Source organism: Ranitomeya imitator, chromosome 1, assembly GCF_032444005.1.
Source record: "Ranitomeya imitator isolate aRanImi1 chromosome 1, aRanImi1.pri, whole genome shotgun sequence".
Taxonomy (NCBI): Eukaryota; Metazoa; Chordata; class Amphibia; order Anura; family Dendrobatidae; genus Ranitomeya; species Ranitomeya imitator.
Window position 1 is genome coordinate 837,869,095 of NC_091282.1, and position 21,209 is coordinate 837,890,303.

General features: G+C 43.4%; 1 protein-coding gene across 20 annotated transcripts in view; it reads left to right on the forward strand.

Annotated features, from left to right (window-relative positions):
- The first annotated feature begins 514 nt into the window (after positions 1 to 514).
- ADGRL3 (adhesion G protein-coupled receptor L3) overlaps positions 515 to 21,209 on the forward strand; it is a 1,214,649-nt gene continuing 1,193,954 nt past the window's right edge. For 18 of the 20 annotated variants that reach the window (XM_069740665.1, XM_069740654.1, XM_069740656.1 and 15 more), the window contains exon 1: positions 517 to 1,380. The gene's annotated coding sequence lies outside the window, so the exon portion shown is untranslated. Of the gene's footprint in view, positions 1,381 to 21,209 lie in introns of all 20 variants that reach the window. The other 2 variants (XM_069740657.1, XM_069740660.1) reach the window with 1 other exon arrangement.

Sequence of the window (21,209 nt, forward strand, 5' to 3'; positions counted from 1 at the left end):
ATGACTTGCTCCCTGTGATGACTTGCTCCCTGTGATGCCCTGCTCTCTGGGATGCCCTCCTCCCTGGGATCCCCTGCTCCCTGGGATGCCCTGCTCCCTGGGATGCCCTGCTCCCTGTGATGACTTGCTCCCTGTTATCTTCCGCTCCCTGTGATGCCCTGCTCCCTGTGATCCCCCACTCCCTGGGATCCCCTGCTCCCTGTGATCCCCTGCTCCCTGTGATCCCCCGCTCCCTGTGATCCCCTGCTCCCTGTGATCTCCCGCTCCCTGTGATGCCCTACTCTCTGTGATGACCTGCTCCGCGGCTCGTGCTGCCTGCGCCCAGGTCTGTAACAGTGGATCGCTGTCTGGGAAGCCTTGCAGCACGCATGCGCGTTCCCCTCCGTCCGCTGTCATTAGCAGTGTGATGAAGCTGGCTCGCATGTTCAGTGCTGGAGCATGTCGCTGCGGCCGCAGGGTGCTAGGTGGCGCTGCTGCTCACTATTGACATCCCGCTTCCCTTCCCCCTCCCTCTGTGCTTATTCTGTCTTTCTTGTGACAGGTTAGCTGCAGGCTTCTGCTCGTTTGCCTTCGCGAGGCTGGATCAGCTGAATTTCTCCCCTAATATATGGCGTCTCGTTAAATTGTCTTTGGGAGCCGGGCGAGAAGGCAAGGATCGCTCTTTTCCCAGGCATAGCAATGGCTAGTGGCGTAGTCCAGCAGTGACAGGCGGATGATGGTTTGTGAAGCCAATCACGACATCTGGGCGAAGCATCGTGACAATGGAAGCGCAGGATTGCTAGGTGGGATACAGACCTGTGCAGATTCCGCATCCCCAGCCGGCTGCCAATAGACAAAGCCTACAGGAATCCATGTCTGCCTCCATTCATGGCATCGCTGCGGTTGTGTCCCCCTCTGGATTCATGATGCTTTTTCTTCGGTCCTGATTTCCTTTTTATCACTGTCATCGGAGGAAAAAAAAGAAGAGAGCGGCCCTGAGCAGCAGCAAATTGGTGATCGCAGCAGCCCGGGGATCGGAGCAACCCGGGGATCGCACTGCTTCCTCTGCAGCCCGGGGATCGGAGCAACCCGGGGATCGCACTGCTTCCTCTGCAGCCCGGGGATCGGAGCAACCCGGGGATCGCACTGCTTCCTCTGCAGCCCGGGGATCGCACTGCTTCCTCTGCAGCCCGGGGATCGCACTGCTTCCTCTGCAGCCCGGGGATCGCACTGCTTCCTCTGCAGCCCGGGGATCGCACTGCTTCCTCTGCAGCCATAGCAGCTGCCGCTCCTGCCTGCGGCTATCGTTGTGGCTTCCATCACCCCCGCCCTGGTGGATGAATGGCTGGGCATGATCGAGCCCTTGGCATCCATTCCTAAGCTGCAATGCTTCCCCACAAGGTAATGACATCACCCACCTTCCCCACTGCCATCTCCCCTTCTGCCTGCCATTCATTGATGAGGCAGTACACCACTGCTGCACCTCTGGCACCTGTGTGTGTGAGCCAGGTTACTAGCCCAGGTTTGGCTGGCTGCTGGTCCAGCAGGCAGGTTTAGCAGTCATTTGCTATTCTTTGTCTGCCTTGTGTTACTATAGAGCTTGTTGTCATCATCACACCTCCCACTTTTTATCTGCACTGTAGTGATAAAGAATGTGGGAGGGCAGAGCTGCTCAGCAGCCAATGTTACACCGAATTATGGCCGGTGACAGGGTTTATTAGGAAAATCAATCGCTTCCTGTTTAGTTCTCAGATTGCTAAATATTGGGGAGAGATGTGGGATCTGATGGATGCTGCTTGCACCTGTCCGGGGTGTCCGTAGATGGATGCCCATGGAAAAGGCTAGGCACCGCGACATCCTGCCAATAGCCCACAGTTTTGCTTCGAAATTGTGACAATTTTCCATAAGATCAGACTTTGCATCACCTGACGAAATGCCTTGTATCAAAATATCTTGGCCATGATGTAGCGGCTTGTCCACCCTCTCACCCCCACCTTCGTTATCTAGGCCGCTGCCAATTTAAAAAAATAACAGCCAAAAATATATAAATATACCTATGAAATATTTGTCTTTTTTTTATAATATTAATATAACATTTTATTATTTATTATGCATATATATAAACTCGTATGTTATATTAATATTATAAAAAAAAACACAAATGTTTTATATGTATATTTATATATTTTAGCTGTTATTTTTCTTTGGTTTTACATTAGTACTAATATTACAAACTCGGGCACAAGAGCCAAAGTAATCAATGTTCAAAACACTTAAGATGTTCGATTCAGTTTGTAAGATGAGAAGGAAAAAGAAGGGGGGGGGGATGCATATCACAAGACAAGGGGTAAGAAAGGAGAGGAGGACTGGGGCAAGAGGGATCAGGATGGAGATGTGCTCCTCTAAAATGTGCCTGTAGATCAATAATCTTAAAAGTTGCCTACAGAATACATTCTTAGAAATGGACAGTCTTCTCGTCCTAAGCATAGCAACACAACCTAGTGTTCTTTCATGCATCATCATGCACGGTGTATACTGTTGCTATCCATCTTGGGTGAAGGTAATCTCCAGGTCTACACACAGGGAAGATGATCTGAATGACTGTGCTGAAAGATTTGGAAAGCCACCTTTGCCCATACTGACTGATAACTGTCCTGCTTCCACTGTCATTATTTCTGCCTCTGTCTACTGTAAAGCTATGTTCACATGCACTTTAGGTGTAGAAATTCAGGAGAATCTGCAGCAGAAATCTGATGCCGGACTTCTGCCTTGGATTTTGCAGGCTGATATGTAGCGAGTTAACTCTTGGGTTTGTCTCATTCAAGTGACAGTAAACTTCTTAATATTTCTCCAAGTGATAATTGATGGATTTTACATCCGTGGCAGAAAAATCCAGTGCTATACGAACTGCAATGCAGGATTCTTATTGAGAATAGTTTGTGAGAGCAAATTTAGTCCTGTTGCAAAAAAAAAAAAAAAAAATTACGGAAAAAAAAAATTACCCATTGACCATACCATAATGGAGAAAATACAGCGAAATCAGCTTGCAGTTTTTTGGGCCACCATCAGAACCAAATTCAAAATGAATGAGAAATGTAATATATATATATATATATATATATACATATATATATATATATATATATATATATATATATATATATGTATATATATATATATATAGTCATGGCCAAAAGTATTGACACCCCTGCAATTCTGTCAGATAATACTCATTTTCTTCCTGAAAATGATTGCAAACACAAATTATTTGGTATTATTATCTCCATTTAATTTGTCTTAAATGAAAAAACACAAAAGGGAATGAAGCAAAAAGCAAAACATTGATCATTTCACACAAAACTCCAAAAATGGGCCAGACAAAGGTATTGGCACCCTCAGCCTAATACTTGGTTGCACAACCTTTAGCCAAAATAACTGCGACCAACCACATCCGGTAACCATCAAAGAGTTTCTTACAATGCTCTGCTGGAATTTTAGACCATTCTTCTTTGGCAAACTGCTCCAGGTCCCTGATATTTGAAGGGTGCCTTCTCCAAACTGCCATTTTTAGATCTCTCCACTGGTGTTCTATGGGATTTCATTGCTGACCACCTTAGAAGTCTCCAGTGCTTTCTCTCAAACCATTTTCTAGTGCTTTTTGAAGTGTGTTTTGGGTCATTGTCCTGCTGGAAGACCCATGACCTCTGAGGGAGACCCAGCTTTCTCACACTGGGCCCTACATTATGCTGCAAAATTTGTTGGTAGTCTCCAGACTTCATAATGCCATGCACACGGTCAAGCAGTCCAGTGCCAGAGGCAGCAAAGCAACTCCAAAACATCAGGAAAGCTCCACCATGTTTGACTGTAGGGACCGTGTTCTTTTCTTTGAATGCCCCTTTTTTTTCTCCTGTAAACTCTATGTTGATGCCTTTGCCCAAAAAGCCCTACTTTTGTCTCATCTGACCAGAGAATATTTTTCCAAAACGTTTTAGGCTTTTTCAGGTAAGTTTTGGCAAACTCCAGCCTGGCTTTTTTATGTCTCAGGGTAAGAAGTGGGGTCTTCCTGGGTCTCCTACCATACAGTCCCTTTTCATTCAGATGCCGACGGATAGTACGGGTTGACACTGTTGTACCCTCGGACTGCATGGCAGCTTGAACTTGTTTGGATGTTAGTCGAGGTTCTTTATCCAACATCCGCACAATCTTGCGTTGAAATCTCTTGTCAATTTTTCTTTTCCATCCACATCTAGGGAGGTTAGCCACAGTGCCATGGGCTTTAAACTTCATGATGACACCGCGCACGGTAGACACAGGAACATTCATGTCTCTGGAGATGGACGTGTAGCCTTGAGATTGCTCATACTTCCTCACAATTTGGTTTCTCAAGTCCTCAGACAGTTCTTTGGTCTTCTTTCTTTTCTCCATGCTCAATGTGGTACACATAAGGACACAGGACAGAGGTTGAGTCAACTTTAATGCATGTAAACTGGCTGCAAGTGTGATTTAGTTATTGCCAACACCTGTTAGGTGCCACAGGTAAGTTACAGGTGCTGTTAATTACAAAAATTAGAGAAGCATCACATGATTTTTCGAACAGTGCCAATACTTTTGTCCACCCCCTTTTTTATGTTTGGTGTGGAATTATATCCAATTTGGCTTTAGGACAATTCTTTTTGTGTTATTTCATTTAAGACAAATTAAATGAAGATAATACCAAATAATTTGTGTTTGCAATCATTTTCAGGAAGAAACTGAGTATTATCTGACAGGATTGCAGGGGTGTCAATACTTTTGACCATGACTGTATATATATATATATATATATATATATATATATATTACCACTATATTTCAGGCTGAGAGTATATTCACATCAAGTTTCAGCCACACGTTTATGGCTCTATTATTTTTCAGACAGTCCGTGAAAAATGGACAGTACAATGCCGAAAAAAGACAGTGTCAACATCACCTTAAAGTTTCCTATTGATTTTACTTGGAAAATTCACAGGTGTTTTTTTTTTTTCAACATGTTTTTTTTTCTGTCTCAAAAAAGCTGTAACATGTCAATTCTGGAGGCGTTTTAGCAAATTCAAAAATAGCCCTAAATTTTGCTAAGTGACAATTACAAGCAGAAAAAAACATGATATTCACAAAAAACACACACGTAAAAATCTGTACTTCATAAACTTGGCAGAAAAATCTATGTCATAAAACTCAGTGTGAGATACTACTTAGAGAATTTTGATGTTTTTTTTCTGGCTAAAAACTCAAAACTATGCTTTATATATATATTTAGTGCTGGGTTACTTATTAGACATATAGGTGATTCTCACAAAATTAGAATCTCATCAAAAAGTTAATTTATTTCAGTTCTTCAATACAGAAAGTGAAACTCATATATTAGATAGAGTCGTTATAAACAGAGTGATCTATTTCAAGTCTTTATTTCTGTTATTGTTGATGATTATGGCTTACAGCCAGTGAAAACCCAAAAGTCATTATCTCAGTAAATTAGCATACTTTATAACACCAGCTGGAAAAATGATTTTAAAATCCGAAATATTGGCCTACTGAAATGTATGTTCAGTAAATGCACTCAATACTTGGTCGGGGCTCATTTTTCTTCAATTACTGCATCAATGCAGCGTGGCATGGAGGCAATCAGCATGTGGCACTGCTGAGGTGTTATGGAAGCCCAGGTTGCTTTATTGGTAATAATAATAACCTCTTTATTTATATAGCGCCAACATATTCCGCAGCGCTTTACAGTTTGCACACATTATGATCGCTGTCCCCAATGGGGCTCACATTCTAAATTTCCTATCAGTATGTCTTTGGAAGACGGCTGTGCTAACTTTGGTCTTGATAAAACACAGTGGACCTACACCAGCAGATGACATGGCTCTCCAATCCATCACTGATTGTGGAAACTTCACAGCTTGGATTGTGGCCTCTCCACTCTTCCTCCAGACTCTGGGACCTTGATTTCCAAATAAAATGCAAAATTTAATTTAATCTGAAAACAACACCTTGGACCACTGAGCAACAGTCCTGTTCTATTTCTCCTTCCCTGCATGTGCTGTGACTGTCTAACAGCAGCAAAACATGCAGCCGCGGGAATTTGAACATATTATTCGAGCAAGCTCAAGATACTTGGATAATACCCGAGCGTGCTTGAATAACACGTTATCTGAGCACATTCGCTCATCACTAGTGTTTTCCCATTGAAAAACAAAAGAAAACAAAATCCAAGAGTGCTTGAAGCGGTTTTTCATGTAGACTTTGGGGCGGAATCCAGTCCAAAATCCACGTAAGGCCTGTTTCACACGTCAGTGTCTCCGGTACGTGAGGTGACAGTTTCCTCACGTACTGGAGACACTCACACACGTAGACACATAAAAATCACTGCATCTGTTCAGATGTCAGTGATTTTTGCGGACCGTGTCTCCGTGTGCCAAACACGGAGACATGTCAGTGTGAATGGGTCCGTGTAAAACACGTACCGCACACGGAAGTTGTCCGTGTGCAGTCCGTGTGCCATGCAGGGGACAGCGCTACATTAAGCGCTGTCCCCCCCACTGGTGCTGAATCTGCGATTCATATCTTCCCTGTAGCAGCGTTTGCTGCAGAGAAAATATGAATAATAGTGTTTAAAATAAAGATCTAAGTGTCAACCTGTGCCACCCATAGGGGTGGAGCCGCATATTTATTACTGTAATCGGCGGCCCCACGTGACCGTATACAGGAGAAGATGCGGCCAGACCAGGAAGCAGCGACAGCCAACGAGGGAGGCGGGTGAGTATTTTCAGAACGATCGGCATCGTTGTCTATATCGCTGCTACGTCGCTTAATGTGACGGTACCCTTAACGATGACAAGGCATCTGATATCTCTGTCATGCTAAATGAATTATAAGAGCAGACTGGTTGCTCTAAAAGGGGACTAATGTTGGAAATTATTGTCTTAGGCCGGTTTCACACGTCAGTGGCTCCGGTACGTGAGGTGACAGTTTCCTCACGTACCGGAGCCACTGACACACGTAGACACATTAAAATCAATGCATCTGTGCAGATGTCATTGATTTTTTGCGGACCGTGTCTCCGTGTGCCAAACACGGAGACATGTCAGTGTTCGTGGGAGCGCACGGATTACACGGACCCATTAAAGTCAATGGGTCCGTGTGAAACACGGACCGCACACGGACGTTGTCCGTGTGCAGTCCGTGTGCTGTGCAGGAGACAGCGCTACATTAAGCGCTGTCCCCCCCACTGGTGCTGAAGCCCCATTCATATCTTCCCTGCAGCAGCGTTTGCTGTAGAGAAGATATGAATAATTGCACCGTGCTTGGTACCACACGCACCAGCATCTGTTGCTGAAGCCCCATTCATATCTTCCCTGCAGCAGGGTTTGCTGTAGAGAAGATATGAATAATTGTGTGTAAAATCAAGATCCAGGTCCCCAGCCCCCTCCCACCCCCTGTGCGCCCCCCCCCCCCCCGCTGTGATTAAAATACCCAGCTCCCGGCTCCCCCGCAGCAGCGTCCTGTACTGGCCGCACTCTACTGTATGAGCGGTCACGTGGGGCCGCTCATTTACAGTAATGAATATGCGGCTCCACCCCTATGGGAGGTGGAGCCGCATATTCATGACTGTAATCGGCGGCCCCACGTGACCGCTCATACAGTACAAGGTGCGGCCAGGACAGGAAGCAGCGCCAGCCAGCGAGGGAGCTGGGTGAGTATTTTCATCACAGCGGGTGGGGGGGGGGGGTTTGGGGCGCTCGGGGTGGGAGCGGGGGGGGACCTGGATCTTGATTTTACACACAATTATTCATATCTTCTCTACAGCAAACGCTGCTGCAGGGAAGATATGAATGGGGCTTCAGCAACAGATGCTGGTGCGTGTGGTACCCAGCACGGTGCGTGTGGTACCCAGTGGGCACACGGGCGGCACACGTGTGCCGCACGTGTGCCACACTGATGTGCCACAGAAACGCACCAGCACACGGACACGGATAATTCCGGTACCGATTTTTCCGGTACCGGAATTATCTGGACGTGTGAGACTGGCCTTAGGCTAAGTGCACACGTTGCAGAATTGTCGCGGAAATTTCCGCGGCAATTCTGCGCCTCCTGCCGCGGGTATATCGCACGCGGAATTGGCATGCATATTCCCGCAGAAAACTAGCGTTTTACAAGCATAATTAGCTTGCAGAATGCTAGCATTTTACAAGCGATCTTCAGCATCGCTTGGAAAACTGATTGACAGGTTGGTCACACTTGTCAAACATAGTGTTTGACAAGTGTGACCAACTTTTTACTATTGATGCAGCCTATGCCGCATCAATAGTAAAAGATAGAATGTTAAAAATAATTAAAAAAAAATAAAAAATGGTTATACTCACCTACCGCAAACAGCCGATCTCCTCAGCGGCTTCCGTTCCTATAGATGGTGTGTGTGCAGGACCTTCGATGATGTCGCGGTCACGTGACCGCGACGTCATCACGGTCATGTGACTACGACGTCATCGCAGGTCCTTCACACACCATCTACAGGAACGGAAGCGGCCGCGTGCAGTGCTGAGGGGCAGGAAGACTTCGGGGGCCATCGAAGATGAGTATATCACGATTTTTTTAATTTTAATTCTTTTTTTTAACAATTATATGGTGCCCAGTCCGTGGAGGAGAGTCTCCTCTCCTCCACCCTGGGTACCAACCGCACATGATTTGCTTACTTCCCGCAGGGTGGGCGTAGCCACATGCGGGAAGTAAGCAGATCAATGTATTCCTAGGTGTGCGGAATCCCCGCTATTCTGCAAATTTAATGAACATGCTGCGTTTTTTTCTGGAATGCGAATCCGCTCAGGAAAAAAATGCAGCATGTGTACAAAAAATGCGGATTGCACTCTATTAAATAGGATGCTTAATGTGAGCGTTTTTTTCGCGGTTTTATAGCGAAAAACCACGAAAAAAACGCGAAAAATCTGCTACGTGTGAACACAGCCTTACTTTGCATCAACAGGACTTTACAGGTAAGGACATTGCTGCTTGTAAAATTGCCCCTGAGTCCAATCTATGATATAAGATCTTTAAGAACTTCAAAGAAAGAGGTTGAGTTGAGGTGTAATTGCTGTGAAGAAAGCTACATGGCAAGCAAGACAGTCAAGCAAGCACCAGGTCTATTTCCTAGAGATGTTACGAGATTGGTTTATCACTATTAGGAATGGCAGAAGGCATGTGTCATTGCTCTGCATGCACAGTGAGGTGAAGCATTTTGCAGGCTGGCCTGGAGTCAAGAAGGACAGCAAAGAAGTCACTTCTTTTTAAGAAAAACATCAAGGAGAGTGTGACATTGTGCTTTAAAAGGAATCTGTCAGCAGATTGTTATGTAATCTGAAGACAGCATGATATAGAGGCTGAAACACTGAATTCAGGGATGTGTCACTTGTCAAAGTGCGTACCGCTGTTCACTAACTGTGAAGGATTTATTATGAAGAGATTAACATTGCCGAACTACAATAGTTCAGCGCCCCCTCTTGTGATAAGCATCTCACTGTCTATGGACTTTGTACATGGAGAGCCTGGTGTGGGCGGAGTCTGCTTTCTCTGCTCTGCTTCATTCTAAACCTAAAAGTTATGATTGTGTTAGAACGGTTGCACCCAGTAATCTAAGTGATACATCATTGGATTCAGCATCTTTTTGCCTACATTATGCTGCTCTCAGATGAGGTAGCAAAAACCCGCTGACAGATTCCCGTTAAGTACAGGGAATGGACTGCAGAAGATTGTGGTAAAGTTTTTTTCTCAGATGAAGCCCCATTAAGACTGTTTGGGAAATCTGGAAGAATGATTGTCCAGAGATAAAACGGTGAACACTGCCATGAGTAAAGAATGATATCTAACCATTTTCCATGAACAACTTCTCCCAAATGGTGATGAACAATTCTTTTACCTGCATGATGGAGAACCATGTCACAAGGCAAAAGTGATAAGTGAGTTGATCTGAGAACAAAACACTGACATTTTTGGGTTAATGGCCAGGAAACTCCCCAGATCTCAATCTTATTGAGAACCTGTGGTCAAGTTTCAAAAAGCAGCCGGATAAACAAAAACATAAAAATTGTGATAAACAACAAGCATTGATTAGGCAAGAATAGGTTGTCACCAGTGAGGATTTGGCCCAGAAGATGACACCCAACATGTCAGGGGAAGGAGACGTCTTGCAAAATACAGGACAACACTGTAAATAATGAGATTTTACGTAAAATTTGTCAATAATAGTGTAAAAACGTATGAAATGCTTATAATTGTCCTTCAGTAACCATAGAAACATTTGACTAAAAATAAAGAAGAAGCAAACTTTGGGAAAACCAAAATTTGTGTCAGGGCAGTCCCACACGTCCAGATAATTCCGGTACCGGAAAAATTGGTACCGGAATTATCCGTGTCCGTGTGCCCGTGCGTTTCTGTGGCACATCAGTGTGGCACAAGTGCGGCACACGTGTGCCACCCGTGTGCCCACTGGGTACCACACGCACCGTGCAGGAGACAGCGCTAAAGTTTAGCGCTGTCCCCTGCATCTGGTGCTGAAGCCGCAATTCATATCTTCTCTGCAGCAGCGTTTGCTGTAAAGAAGATATGAATAATCCTTTTTTTTTTTTTTTGTTTCTTGTGTTTAAAATAAAGGTCCATGTCCCCACCCCCCTCCCACCCCCTGTGCGCCCGCCCGCTGTTCTTAAAATACTCACCCGGCTCCCTCGCTGGCTGGCACTGCTTCCTGTCCTGGCTGCAGCTTCTACTGTATGAGCGGTCACATGGGGCATACCCATAGGGGTGGAGCTGCATATTCATCACTGTAAATGAGCGGCCCCACGTGACCGCTATTACAGTAGAAGCTGCGGCCAGGACAGGAAGCAGCGCCAGCCAGCGAGGGAGCCGGGTGAGTATTTTAAGAACAGCGGGCGGGTGCACAGGGGGTGGGAGGGGGGTGGGGACATGGACCTTTATTTTAAACACGAGAAACAAACAAAAAAAAAGGATTATTCATATCTTCTTTACAGCAAATGCTGCTGCAGAGAAGATATGAATCGCGGCTTCAGCACCAGTGGGGGGGACAGCGCTTAGTGTAGCGCTGTCTCCTGCACGGCACACGGACTGCACACAGACAATGTCCGTGTGCGGTACGTGTTTTACACGGACCCATTGACTTTAATGGGTCCGTGTAATCCGTGCGCTCCCACGAACACTGACATGTCTCCGTGTTTGGCACACGGAGACACGGTCCGCAAAAAATCAATGACATCTGCACAGATGCATTGATTTTAATGTGTCTACGTGTGTCAGTGGCTCCGGTACGTGAGGAAACTGTCACCTCACGTACCGGAGCCACTGACATGTGAAACCGACCTCAGTCTCAAAATTTTTGCCAATGAGTCTAAGGCCTTGTTCATATTTGCATATAAAAAATAATGCTCTGATGTTGCCCTTGAAAAGTTGGACGAGTGTCATGCGAGTACAAAGCGATTTTTCTCACTTAGCATTCATATGACATGCAGTGTTTTTAACATCGTTTTTTGCAATAAATTGATAGAATGTATAGAAGATATCCTGCAGATATATGTCACAAGCCCTCTACATATAATAAATTTGCACTCTTTAGTTTATTTCATGTGGCAGTAAAGGGTGTGTAGCCTTTTTTAACCTATTACGCTGCCGTCACACTAGCAGTATTTGGTCAGTATTTTACATCAGTATTTGTAAAGGTACCGTCACACTCAGCGACGCTGCAGCGATAATAGACAACGAGCCGATCGCTGGAGCGTCGCTGTTTAGGTCGCTGTTTAGGTAGCTGTAGAGACGTCAAACACAGCAACTCCAGAACGATGCAGGAGCGATCCAGTGACGTAACGGCGACTCACTTATCGTTCTCGCTGGTTGTTAGCTCCATGTAAAACATTGCTGGCGTCGTTGCTTTTGCTGTCAAACATGACGATACACGCCGACCTGACGACCAAATAAAGTTCTGGACTTCTAGCTCCGACCAGCGATGGCACAGCGGGATCCAGATCTCTGCTGCGTGTCAAACACAACGAGATCGCTATCCAGGACGCTGCAACGTCACGGATCGCTGTCGTTCTCGTTGTAAAGTTGATGAGTGTGAAGGTACCTTAAGCCAAAACCAGTAGTGGGTGATAAATACAGAAGTGGTGACGTGTTTCTATTATACTTTTCCTCTAATTGTTCCACTCCTGGTCTTGGCTTACAAATACTGATGTAAAATACTGACCAAATACTGATAGTGTGACGGCAGCCTTAAACAAATAAAAAAACAATGTGGGGTTCCCCTATTTTTGATAACCAGCTAAAGTAAAGCAGGCAGCTATGGCTTATATTATCGGGTTGGGAAAGTCCCTGGTTATTGGGCCCTTCCCAACCTAAAAACACCAGCCCTCAGCTGCCCCAGAATTAGAGCCTTTGAACCTTCAGAGTGACTGTATACACTATGAAATTTTTGTTGGTTATTGGTGCTGCTCCAGACAGATCAGAATATTGTTTCATTTTAAGAAATCTGTAGGAGCGCTCACAAATGCTTTTTCAAGAGCGCTTCCATGGAGTACTAAGCACGGTAACTTGGTACTCAGTGAATACTCATTCTGTAGACCTACAATAAAGAGAATTGTGAAGTGCACAAGGTCCTGTATGTGCCCCATGGCAATAAGCGTACATCTGACCCCAAGAAACCATGTACTAGTATTGCCACAAAATATTACCCAGTGTAAGTCCTTATTTGATTTATATGACCTGACAACAGATCAGCGCATGCTGTGAGGATGTAGCTCCAGAAGCATTAGTACCAAAAACAAATTTGGCCACCGAAGTAGAAAATACAGGATGGGAGCAGCATCAAGCTGCATACCGGACCTCAAAAAGAATTCCTGATCCCAGAATTAATTTAGACCACAGGCCCCTAAATTTAATCCAGAATTCATATCAGATCCCAAAATTAATTCCTACTCCATACCTAACCTCCAAATGGATTATGACACAGACAAGACCCCTAAAATGAAACCACACCCTAAAATAAATCCAGATTCTGGACCAGACCCCAAAAAGAAAGATAAAACTTTATGGCTCTTGAAAAATGCAAAAACTGGAAAAGTAAGAACTGCAGTGGGAAAGGGTTAAAGGTGTTGTCTGCATATGACTTTTATTTGGTCGTAGGACTGCAGAGGTAGAAAATCACAATCCCTCCAATACTCAGCAGTGGAGTGTCAGTGCTGGACCTGGGGAGGATGTGTATTTGTATCTTGTCAAATCGTAACCAATTAAAAGTTAAATCCCTGGCAAAAAAAAAAAACTTTAATAAAAATAAAAATGATTTTCAGGGAGACTTTGTTTTGGTGAGGTTAAAACGAGAGCATTTTTCATACTGAGAGACTAATTGAAAAAAAATGACAGCAGGCACTAGTCACTTCAATTTTTCAGATGAAAAACAAGGCAGAATTGCTGGCACTGCTAACACACCCTCCAGGAATGCAATTCAGGCAAACATAACTAGCGGATGGCGAGATATAGTGGCGCCCAGCTTGAGGTAAAACAGCACAACATCTTTCACATTTTTCAGATGAAACTCTCCCATTCAGGTCTATGGATGTGCAAAAAAAAAGGCGATCCTGTACAGAACATCTATAGTCCGTTTTTTTACAGATACACTGGAATTATTGACATGGGAAACTGTATTTGGCCATGTAATTTTTTTTTTTAAATATTGCTACACTCTCGTGTACATGCCCTTTAACCCCTTAACAACGTATGATGTACATTTTTCACATAGGTTTTTAAGGAATGTATGAAGCACTCTCAGGAACTGAGCCTGTTTCATACCATGCAGATCCTACGTTATTTCTGTTATAACAACGGCTGGAGCGCTTGTTGATTGCTATAGTCTAACCATTTATCATTCATTGAAAGCGGCACTTGCGCCAGGGTTGCCCGCTTTCACCCTCCTGTTTACTATGGCGATGGAGCCGTTGGCATTTAGATTGAGGAATTCCAGTAACTTTGTGGGTTTTAGGTGTGATGATATAGAGGAAAAAGTAAGTTTATATGCTGATGATATGCTGTTGTATCTGGGGAATATAGAGACATCCATGGGCTCAATAATGGTTGAAATTAAAGAATTTGGTCGTTGGTCAAGTAACTGGGAAAAATCATCACTCTTACCAGTGGATCCTCTTCCCTCCACAGAATTAATATTAGATACACAGATTCAGGTGGTAGAAAAATGTAAATATCTTGAAGTAGTGATTGATGCACATAGAAAAGGTCATATAATGCTAATCAGTAACCCCTTGTTAGACAGATTCAAGTCTAAAATCAATGCATGGTGCAAACTCCCGCTATCGGTAATAGGTAGAGGAAATCTGTTTAAAATGATACTAATGCCACAATTGCTATACTTACTACACAGCTCTCCATGTTGGGGATTCCTCCCCCTATATACTGTAAAGTGAAATGTTTAGAGAACTAATTTGGTGGAAACGCAATGCAAGAATTAAATTACTAACTCTTCATAGGGATAAAAGAGCGGGTGGGCTGGAGATACCAGATCCATAGATGTACCTTATAGCATCACAGATGCAGCATTTTCACGGCTGGGAAAAGAGGGAGAGTATGGGCAAAGCGGGAAGACTTGTTTTCCATGACAAAAAATACTTTTCACTTATTCACATATTGGAAGGGGGTGCAAGCCACGTGGATGGAGAGGGGCATTAATACACAAGGTGTGGGATAGGGGAAAGAGATTGCTGGGAATTACTGGATACTCCAAATTTACCCCAGTATGGCACAATCATAAATTAGCGGCGTTTGACAAGTTGAAGGGGTTTAGAGGGTGGGAGCTGAAGGGAGTGCAAAATATGGACAATATACTAGAAAATGGAACACTTAAAAGCTTCAACTCCAACAAGAATATGGGCTTCTTCATGCTTCCTTCTTTCAATACCTACAACTGAGGCACGCGTTCCTGTCCCAGTTTGGTGTTACTGCCCCCGAAATTCAAAAAAGCTGCACACTTCATCGGCAAAGTATACGACTTGGTCTAATCTCTAGAATATGTCAGCAGATGTTGCAGTCTCATACTGATTAGAGATGAGTGAATTTCTTCGGGTCCCTGCTTATTAAGAAAGCTATGGCGCTTACCGAATAAACAGCAGCGGGAACCCAGATACCTGGAGCGCTCCCGATAATTGCTGTCCGGTGCCACAGCTGCATGTGTCACGGCTGTGTGACAGTCACAACACACAGGCTCTTCATGCATGTGTCGTGACTGTCACACAGCCGTATACATGCAGCTACGGAGCCCAACAGCTGATTTTTGGAGCGATCCAGGTATCCGGGTTCCCTCTGCATCTTATTCGGTAAGCGCTATAGCTTTCCGAATAAGAGGGATCCCAAACAAATTGACTTATCTCTAGTACTGATGGCCATACTTTGACAGCAAGGTTAAAATGGAAATCAGATGCGGGACAGATCACAGTAGAACAATGTAAAGAGGTATTGGAGCAGGTTCCCTGACTGTCCCCGTGTGAATCTCAGGGACTCTCATAGATATATCTCATACACAGGGTATAGAACGCCGAGCTTCCTTTTTAAGATAGGGGTTGGTTCAGATGTAGACTGTCCTAGATGTGGAGCAGAGGATGCACACTTAATGCACATGTTCTGGGAATGCAGTAAACTGGGCTCATATTGGAAAAGCATGTTGGCTCTAATACAAAGGGTGTTTGGAGTGCAACTTCAAGCAGACCCAAAAGTGTGTGTGAATCTCCGCTGACCATTGGGTTATCGCGAACATTAAACCAGGCTCGCAAACTAATTGCATCACATTGGTTGGATGTCCAACCTCCGTCGGTCAATGTACTAATAAACAGGATAAATGATAACATTTGGACGGAAAAGGGGGTTTATAGAAAAAGAAAAGCAATAACAAAATTTGAAAATATATGGGGAGCATGGTTAAATATGACTGGCCTACCATCTGGAGCTCTGGTGAGAGATAGGATATGGCATCTAGTGGTTCCAGGGTAGAGCCCTACAATATTCCCACGTATTGGATATAGGGGTTGTTAGTGGACATAGTAAATAGAAGCGACTATTGTGTGTCAGTCAAGTTAAGGTATATTGGATGTAATGCATTATGAATATAGCCTGGTCTGGTGTGTTATTGTAGGGACGGGTGTTATTTGTTTTTGTTCTCATTTACAAATATAATCAATAAAGCTGAGTTAGAGATGGATATATGGAAAATTGTTGATACAATTAAATGCATAACAGTAATGTGAAGGCTTAATCTGTAATTACGAACAAGTTATTTTTCGATGATATATTGGTAATAATGTTATGTATGCTTTCTTATCAGTAAAAATGATCTGATTAAAAAAAAAGAAAGCGGCAGTTAAATGACGCCAATGACGGAACGCGTGGTCCATCAGCTCTCCATGGTGTGATTGTGGGTAACCAGTGGGCTGTCATGGCAGCTGGAGGCTTGCTGAAGGACCCGTCGTTGCCATCTTGGCCCTCCAGTGAAGCACACCTACAGGCTATAAAATTGCACAACATCAAAAATGTTCCATAAGCTCAACGTGGGAACGTAGCCTAAAGACTATAGCCGCAGACAAAACTAGTCTGGCTTCTCCCTGCGCCGCTCCAGTAGATTGACAGATCAGTACCATTGAGGAACTAAGTAAAGGGGTAAAAAAAAGTGCAGAAAAATTGATAAAGATTAAAAAAAACATGAAAAAAGAAATCTTGAAACTAAGGGTTTTTACTATAAAAACACATTTTTATGGGAAAAGAAAAATGCACATACAAAAAAGTTCACGCATTGGGCATCGCCCGAGCTATAAAATTGTCACATTAGTGAATCCTTACAGTAAAAACCATAAAAAAGCATTTTTTTTCCTTCATTTTAAATTGAATAGTATGCAATGAAAAAAGTCGTATGTAAAGAAAAATAGTATCACTAAAAATATCATTTTGTCCCATAGAAATCAAGCGCTCATAACTGCCGGCAGAAAATTAAAAAAGTTATTGCTTTGAGAATATAGTGATGAACAAACATTTTTTTTAATTTAAAAATTGATCTTAGTGTGCAACGTAGCAAAACATAACATAATATATACAAATTTGGTATTGCTGTAGTCATAGACGCAAAGAATAAAGTTGTCTTATCAGCTTTACTACACAGTAAAATGTGTTAAAAAGAAAACAATTTGTTAATTGATGTTTTTTGTTTTGTCTGCCTCCCAAAAACAGCAATAGCTAGTAAAAAAAGTTATGTATACAAAAATGGCATTACTAAACACTTTAACTCAGTCTGCAAAAAATAAGCCCTCAAAATATGGCAATGCCACCTAGAAAAATTGTAAAAAGACCCAACATTTTTTAGTGTGTAAGTAGCAAAAAAAATCAAAGCAAAAACAATATAAATCGCTGTAATCGAATACGTGTGAAAAATAAAGCTGTCACTTACAGTGGGTACAGAAAGTATTCAGACCCCTTTAGTTTTTTCACTCATTGTTTCATTGCAGCCATTTGGTAAATTCAAAAAAGTTCATTTTTTTCTCATTAATGTACACTCTGCACTCCATCTTGACTGAAAAAAACAGAAATGTAATTTTTTCAAATATATTAAAAAAGAAAAACTCAAATATCACATGGTCATAAGTATTCAGACCCTTTGCTCAGTACTGAGTAGAAGCACCCTGTTGTGCTAGTACACCCATGAGTGTTCTTGGATTGGGGATCCCCTGCCATTCTTCCTTGCAGATCCTCTCCAGTTCCAGCAGGATGGATGGTGAACGTTGTTGGACAGCCATTTTCAGGCATCTCCAGAGATGCTCAATTGGGTTAAGGTCAGGGCTCTGGCTGGGCCAGTCAAGAATTGTCACAAAGTTGTTCTGAAGCCACTCCTTTGTATTTTAGCTGTATGCTTAAAGTCATTGTCTTGTTGGAAGGTGAACCTTCGGCCAAGTCTGAGGTCCAGAGCAATCCAGTCCAGTCCAGTCATCTGGTCCCTGCAGCTGAAAAACACCCCCATAGCATAATGCTGCCCTCATCATGTTTCACTGTTGGGATTGTATTGGGCAGGTGATGAGCAGTGCCTGGCTTTCTCCACACATACCAATTAGAATTATCACCAAAAACGTCCATCTTCATCTCATCAGACCAGAGAATCTTATTTCTCATAGTCTGGGATTCCTTCATGTGATTTTTAGCAAACTCTATGTGGGCTTTCATATGTTTTGCACTGAGGAGAGGCCACTCTGCAATAAAGGCCCAACTGGTGGAGGGCTGCAGTGATGGTTGACTTTGTGGAACTTTCTCCCATCTCCCTACTGCATCTCTGGAGCTCAGCCACAGTGATCTTGGGGTTCTTCTTTACCTCTTTCACCAAGGTTCTTCTCCCACGATTGCTCAGTTTGGCTAGATCACCAGGTCTAGGAAGACTTCTGGTGGTCCCAAACTTCTTCCATTTAAGCATAATGGAGGCCATTGTGCTCTTTGGAACCTCGAGTACTGCAGAAATTCTGTTGTAACCTTGGGCAGATCTGTGCCTTGCAACAATTCTGTCTCTGAGCTCCTTGGCCAATTCCTTTGACCTCATGATTCTCATTTGGTCTCACATGCACTGTGAGCTGTGAGTTCTTATATAGACAGGTGTGTGCCTTTCCAAGTCAAGTCGTATCAGTTTAATTAAACACATTTGGACTCCAATGAAGGAGTATAACTATCTCAAGGAGGATCACAACTTAGGCCACATGCACACGCTGCGGAAAGTGGTGCGGATTTTTCCAGACTGATTTTGGTAAATCCTGCGGAATTACCGTGGATTTACCATGATTGTTTTGCAGATTTTGTGCGGAATCTACCTGCGGTTTTACACCTGCGGATTCCTATTATGGAGCAGGTACAAACCGCTGTGGAATCTGCACAAAGAATTGACATGCTGCGGAATAAACAACGCTACATTTCCACGCGTTTTTTTCCGCAGCATGTGCACTGCGGATTTTGATTTCCATAGGTTTACATGGTACTGTAAACTCATCGTGGAAAACTGCTGCGGATCCGCAGCAAAATCCGCAACGTGTGCACATACCCTAAATGGACAGCATGAGACTTAAATATGAGTGTCTGACCAGAGGGTCTGAATACTTATGACCATGTGATATTTCAGTTTTTCATTTTTATTACATTTGCTAAAATTACTACATTTCTGTTTTTTTTTCAGTCTTTCAGTCAAGATGGGGTGCAGAGTGTACATTAATGTGAAAAAAATGATCTTTTTTGAATTTACCAAATGGCTGCAATGAAACAAAGAGTGAAAAATTTAAAGGGGTCTGAATACTTTCCATACCCACTGTATATCGCACAGTGAACAACATAATGCATTCAGAAGCTGCAAACTGCAGAGCAGCATTTTGATGGTATTAGGACCTGGACCCCCATTAATTTGCAACAGTATGTATAGCTTGTAATATTTAAAAACGTTTACAATATCAATAAAAATTTCAATACATCCTGCAAAAGTCAGGATCCCACTCAGGTTTGTCCTTTTTCAATGGAAAAATAGGGGGTTTACATACTTCTGGTAGCTTAGAAAATTTGAAAAATGAGATGATTGATGCACCCCCCCAAAAAAGAATATCTCGCAAAGTAAACGCTCTCAAAAGCCAAATGGCCTCTCTTCGCTTCTGAGCCCTGAAATGTGTATTAGTTGCAATTAGCGTCCACATGTATGTCAATGCTGTAGCAGGAAGAACCCACTTAATTTACAGTTACATGTCTCGAAAAACACAAGATGGGCAGAATGTGTTGGGCTCTAAGCTGGCATATTTGCAATCTTTACACTACAGCTTCTAATGGAGGCTATTTTTTGGTAAACATCTATGGGGTCAAAATAGTCAATACACCCGTGTATTTGCCCATCACTTCCTACTTGCTCTGGTGTAGTGGCAAGTGGGGTAATAGTATTGGTATTGATGTCAGCTTTGTAATGTTAGCTGACATGAAGCCCAGGGGTTAGTAATGGAGAGGCGTCTATAAGACACACTCATTACTAACCTCATAGTGAAAATTAAATGACCCACACAGAAAAAGTCCTTCAAGTGAAATAAACACACAGAAAAAGACTCCTTTATTTATATATTATCCTTAAACCAAAAACCTGAAATTCCTGGTAGACAACCACACAAAATCATTCACATTGAGATCCGGACCTGGCACGCATTTACTCACAATCATACGTTTATACAGTACCTGTCTCTCCTGACCTTGTTAGGAATAGGTAGTGGCAAAACAGGACCAGATGGATGGTTATTTAGTACTTTTACAACGTGCACAAACACTGCAGGCAGACACCTGGTCAACCACATCCTGATGCAACTCCGGCCAAAACTTTGAGAAAGGAGTTGCACGGTTGCCTTACCGCCTGGGTGACCAGCAAGTACAGAGTCATGAAATTCTCTAGTTACTTTGTGGCGCAAATTAGATGGCACAAATAACCTCCCTGAAGGGCAGGAGCAACCCCCTGAGCCTCCAACACCTCATCCTCCAGGTCAGGGTACAAGGCCGAGATGCCTTCCCCCTTCTGCAAAAATGGGGCAGGGTCCTCATAGCCAGACAAAAATGGCGGTAAGGTCCCTTAGATACAGCAGAAGGAAAAATGTTTAGGCAGTTACCATGACAGTAATCTCCCCACATTACAATCTTTCTGGATTACCAATCCACAGTTGGATTATTCATGACCAACCAGGGCAAACCTAGAACCATTGGAGTGTCGAGATACTTCAGGACATAACAAGGGATTATTTCATAATGCAAAGACCCCACTTTGCTTAGGATCTGTTTATACCAAGGAAGGTGACGGGCACAAGGGGGCATTCTTTGCGTCTGGAGGAGAGAAGGTTTTTCCACCAACATAGAAGAGGATTCTTTACTGTTAGGGCAGTGAGAATCTGGAATTGCTTGCCTGAGGAGGTGGTGATGGCGAACTCAGTCGAGGGGTTCAAGAGAGGCCTGGATGTCTTCCTGGAGCAGAACAATATTGTATCATACAATTATTAGGTTCTGTAGAAGGACGTAGATCTGGGGATTTATTATGATGGAATATAGGCTGAACTGGATGGACAAATGTCTTTTTTCGGCCTTACTAACTATGTTACTATGTTACT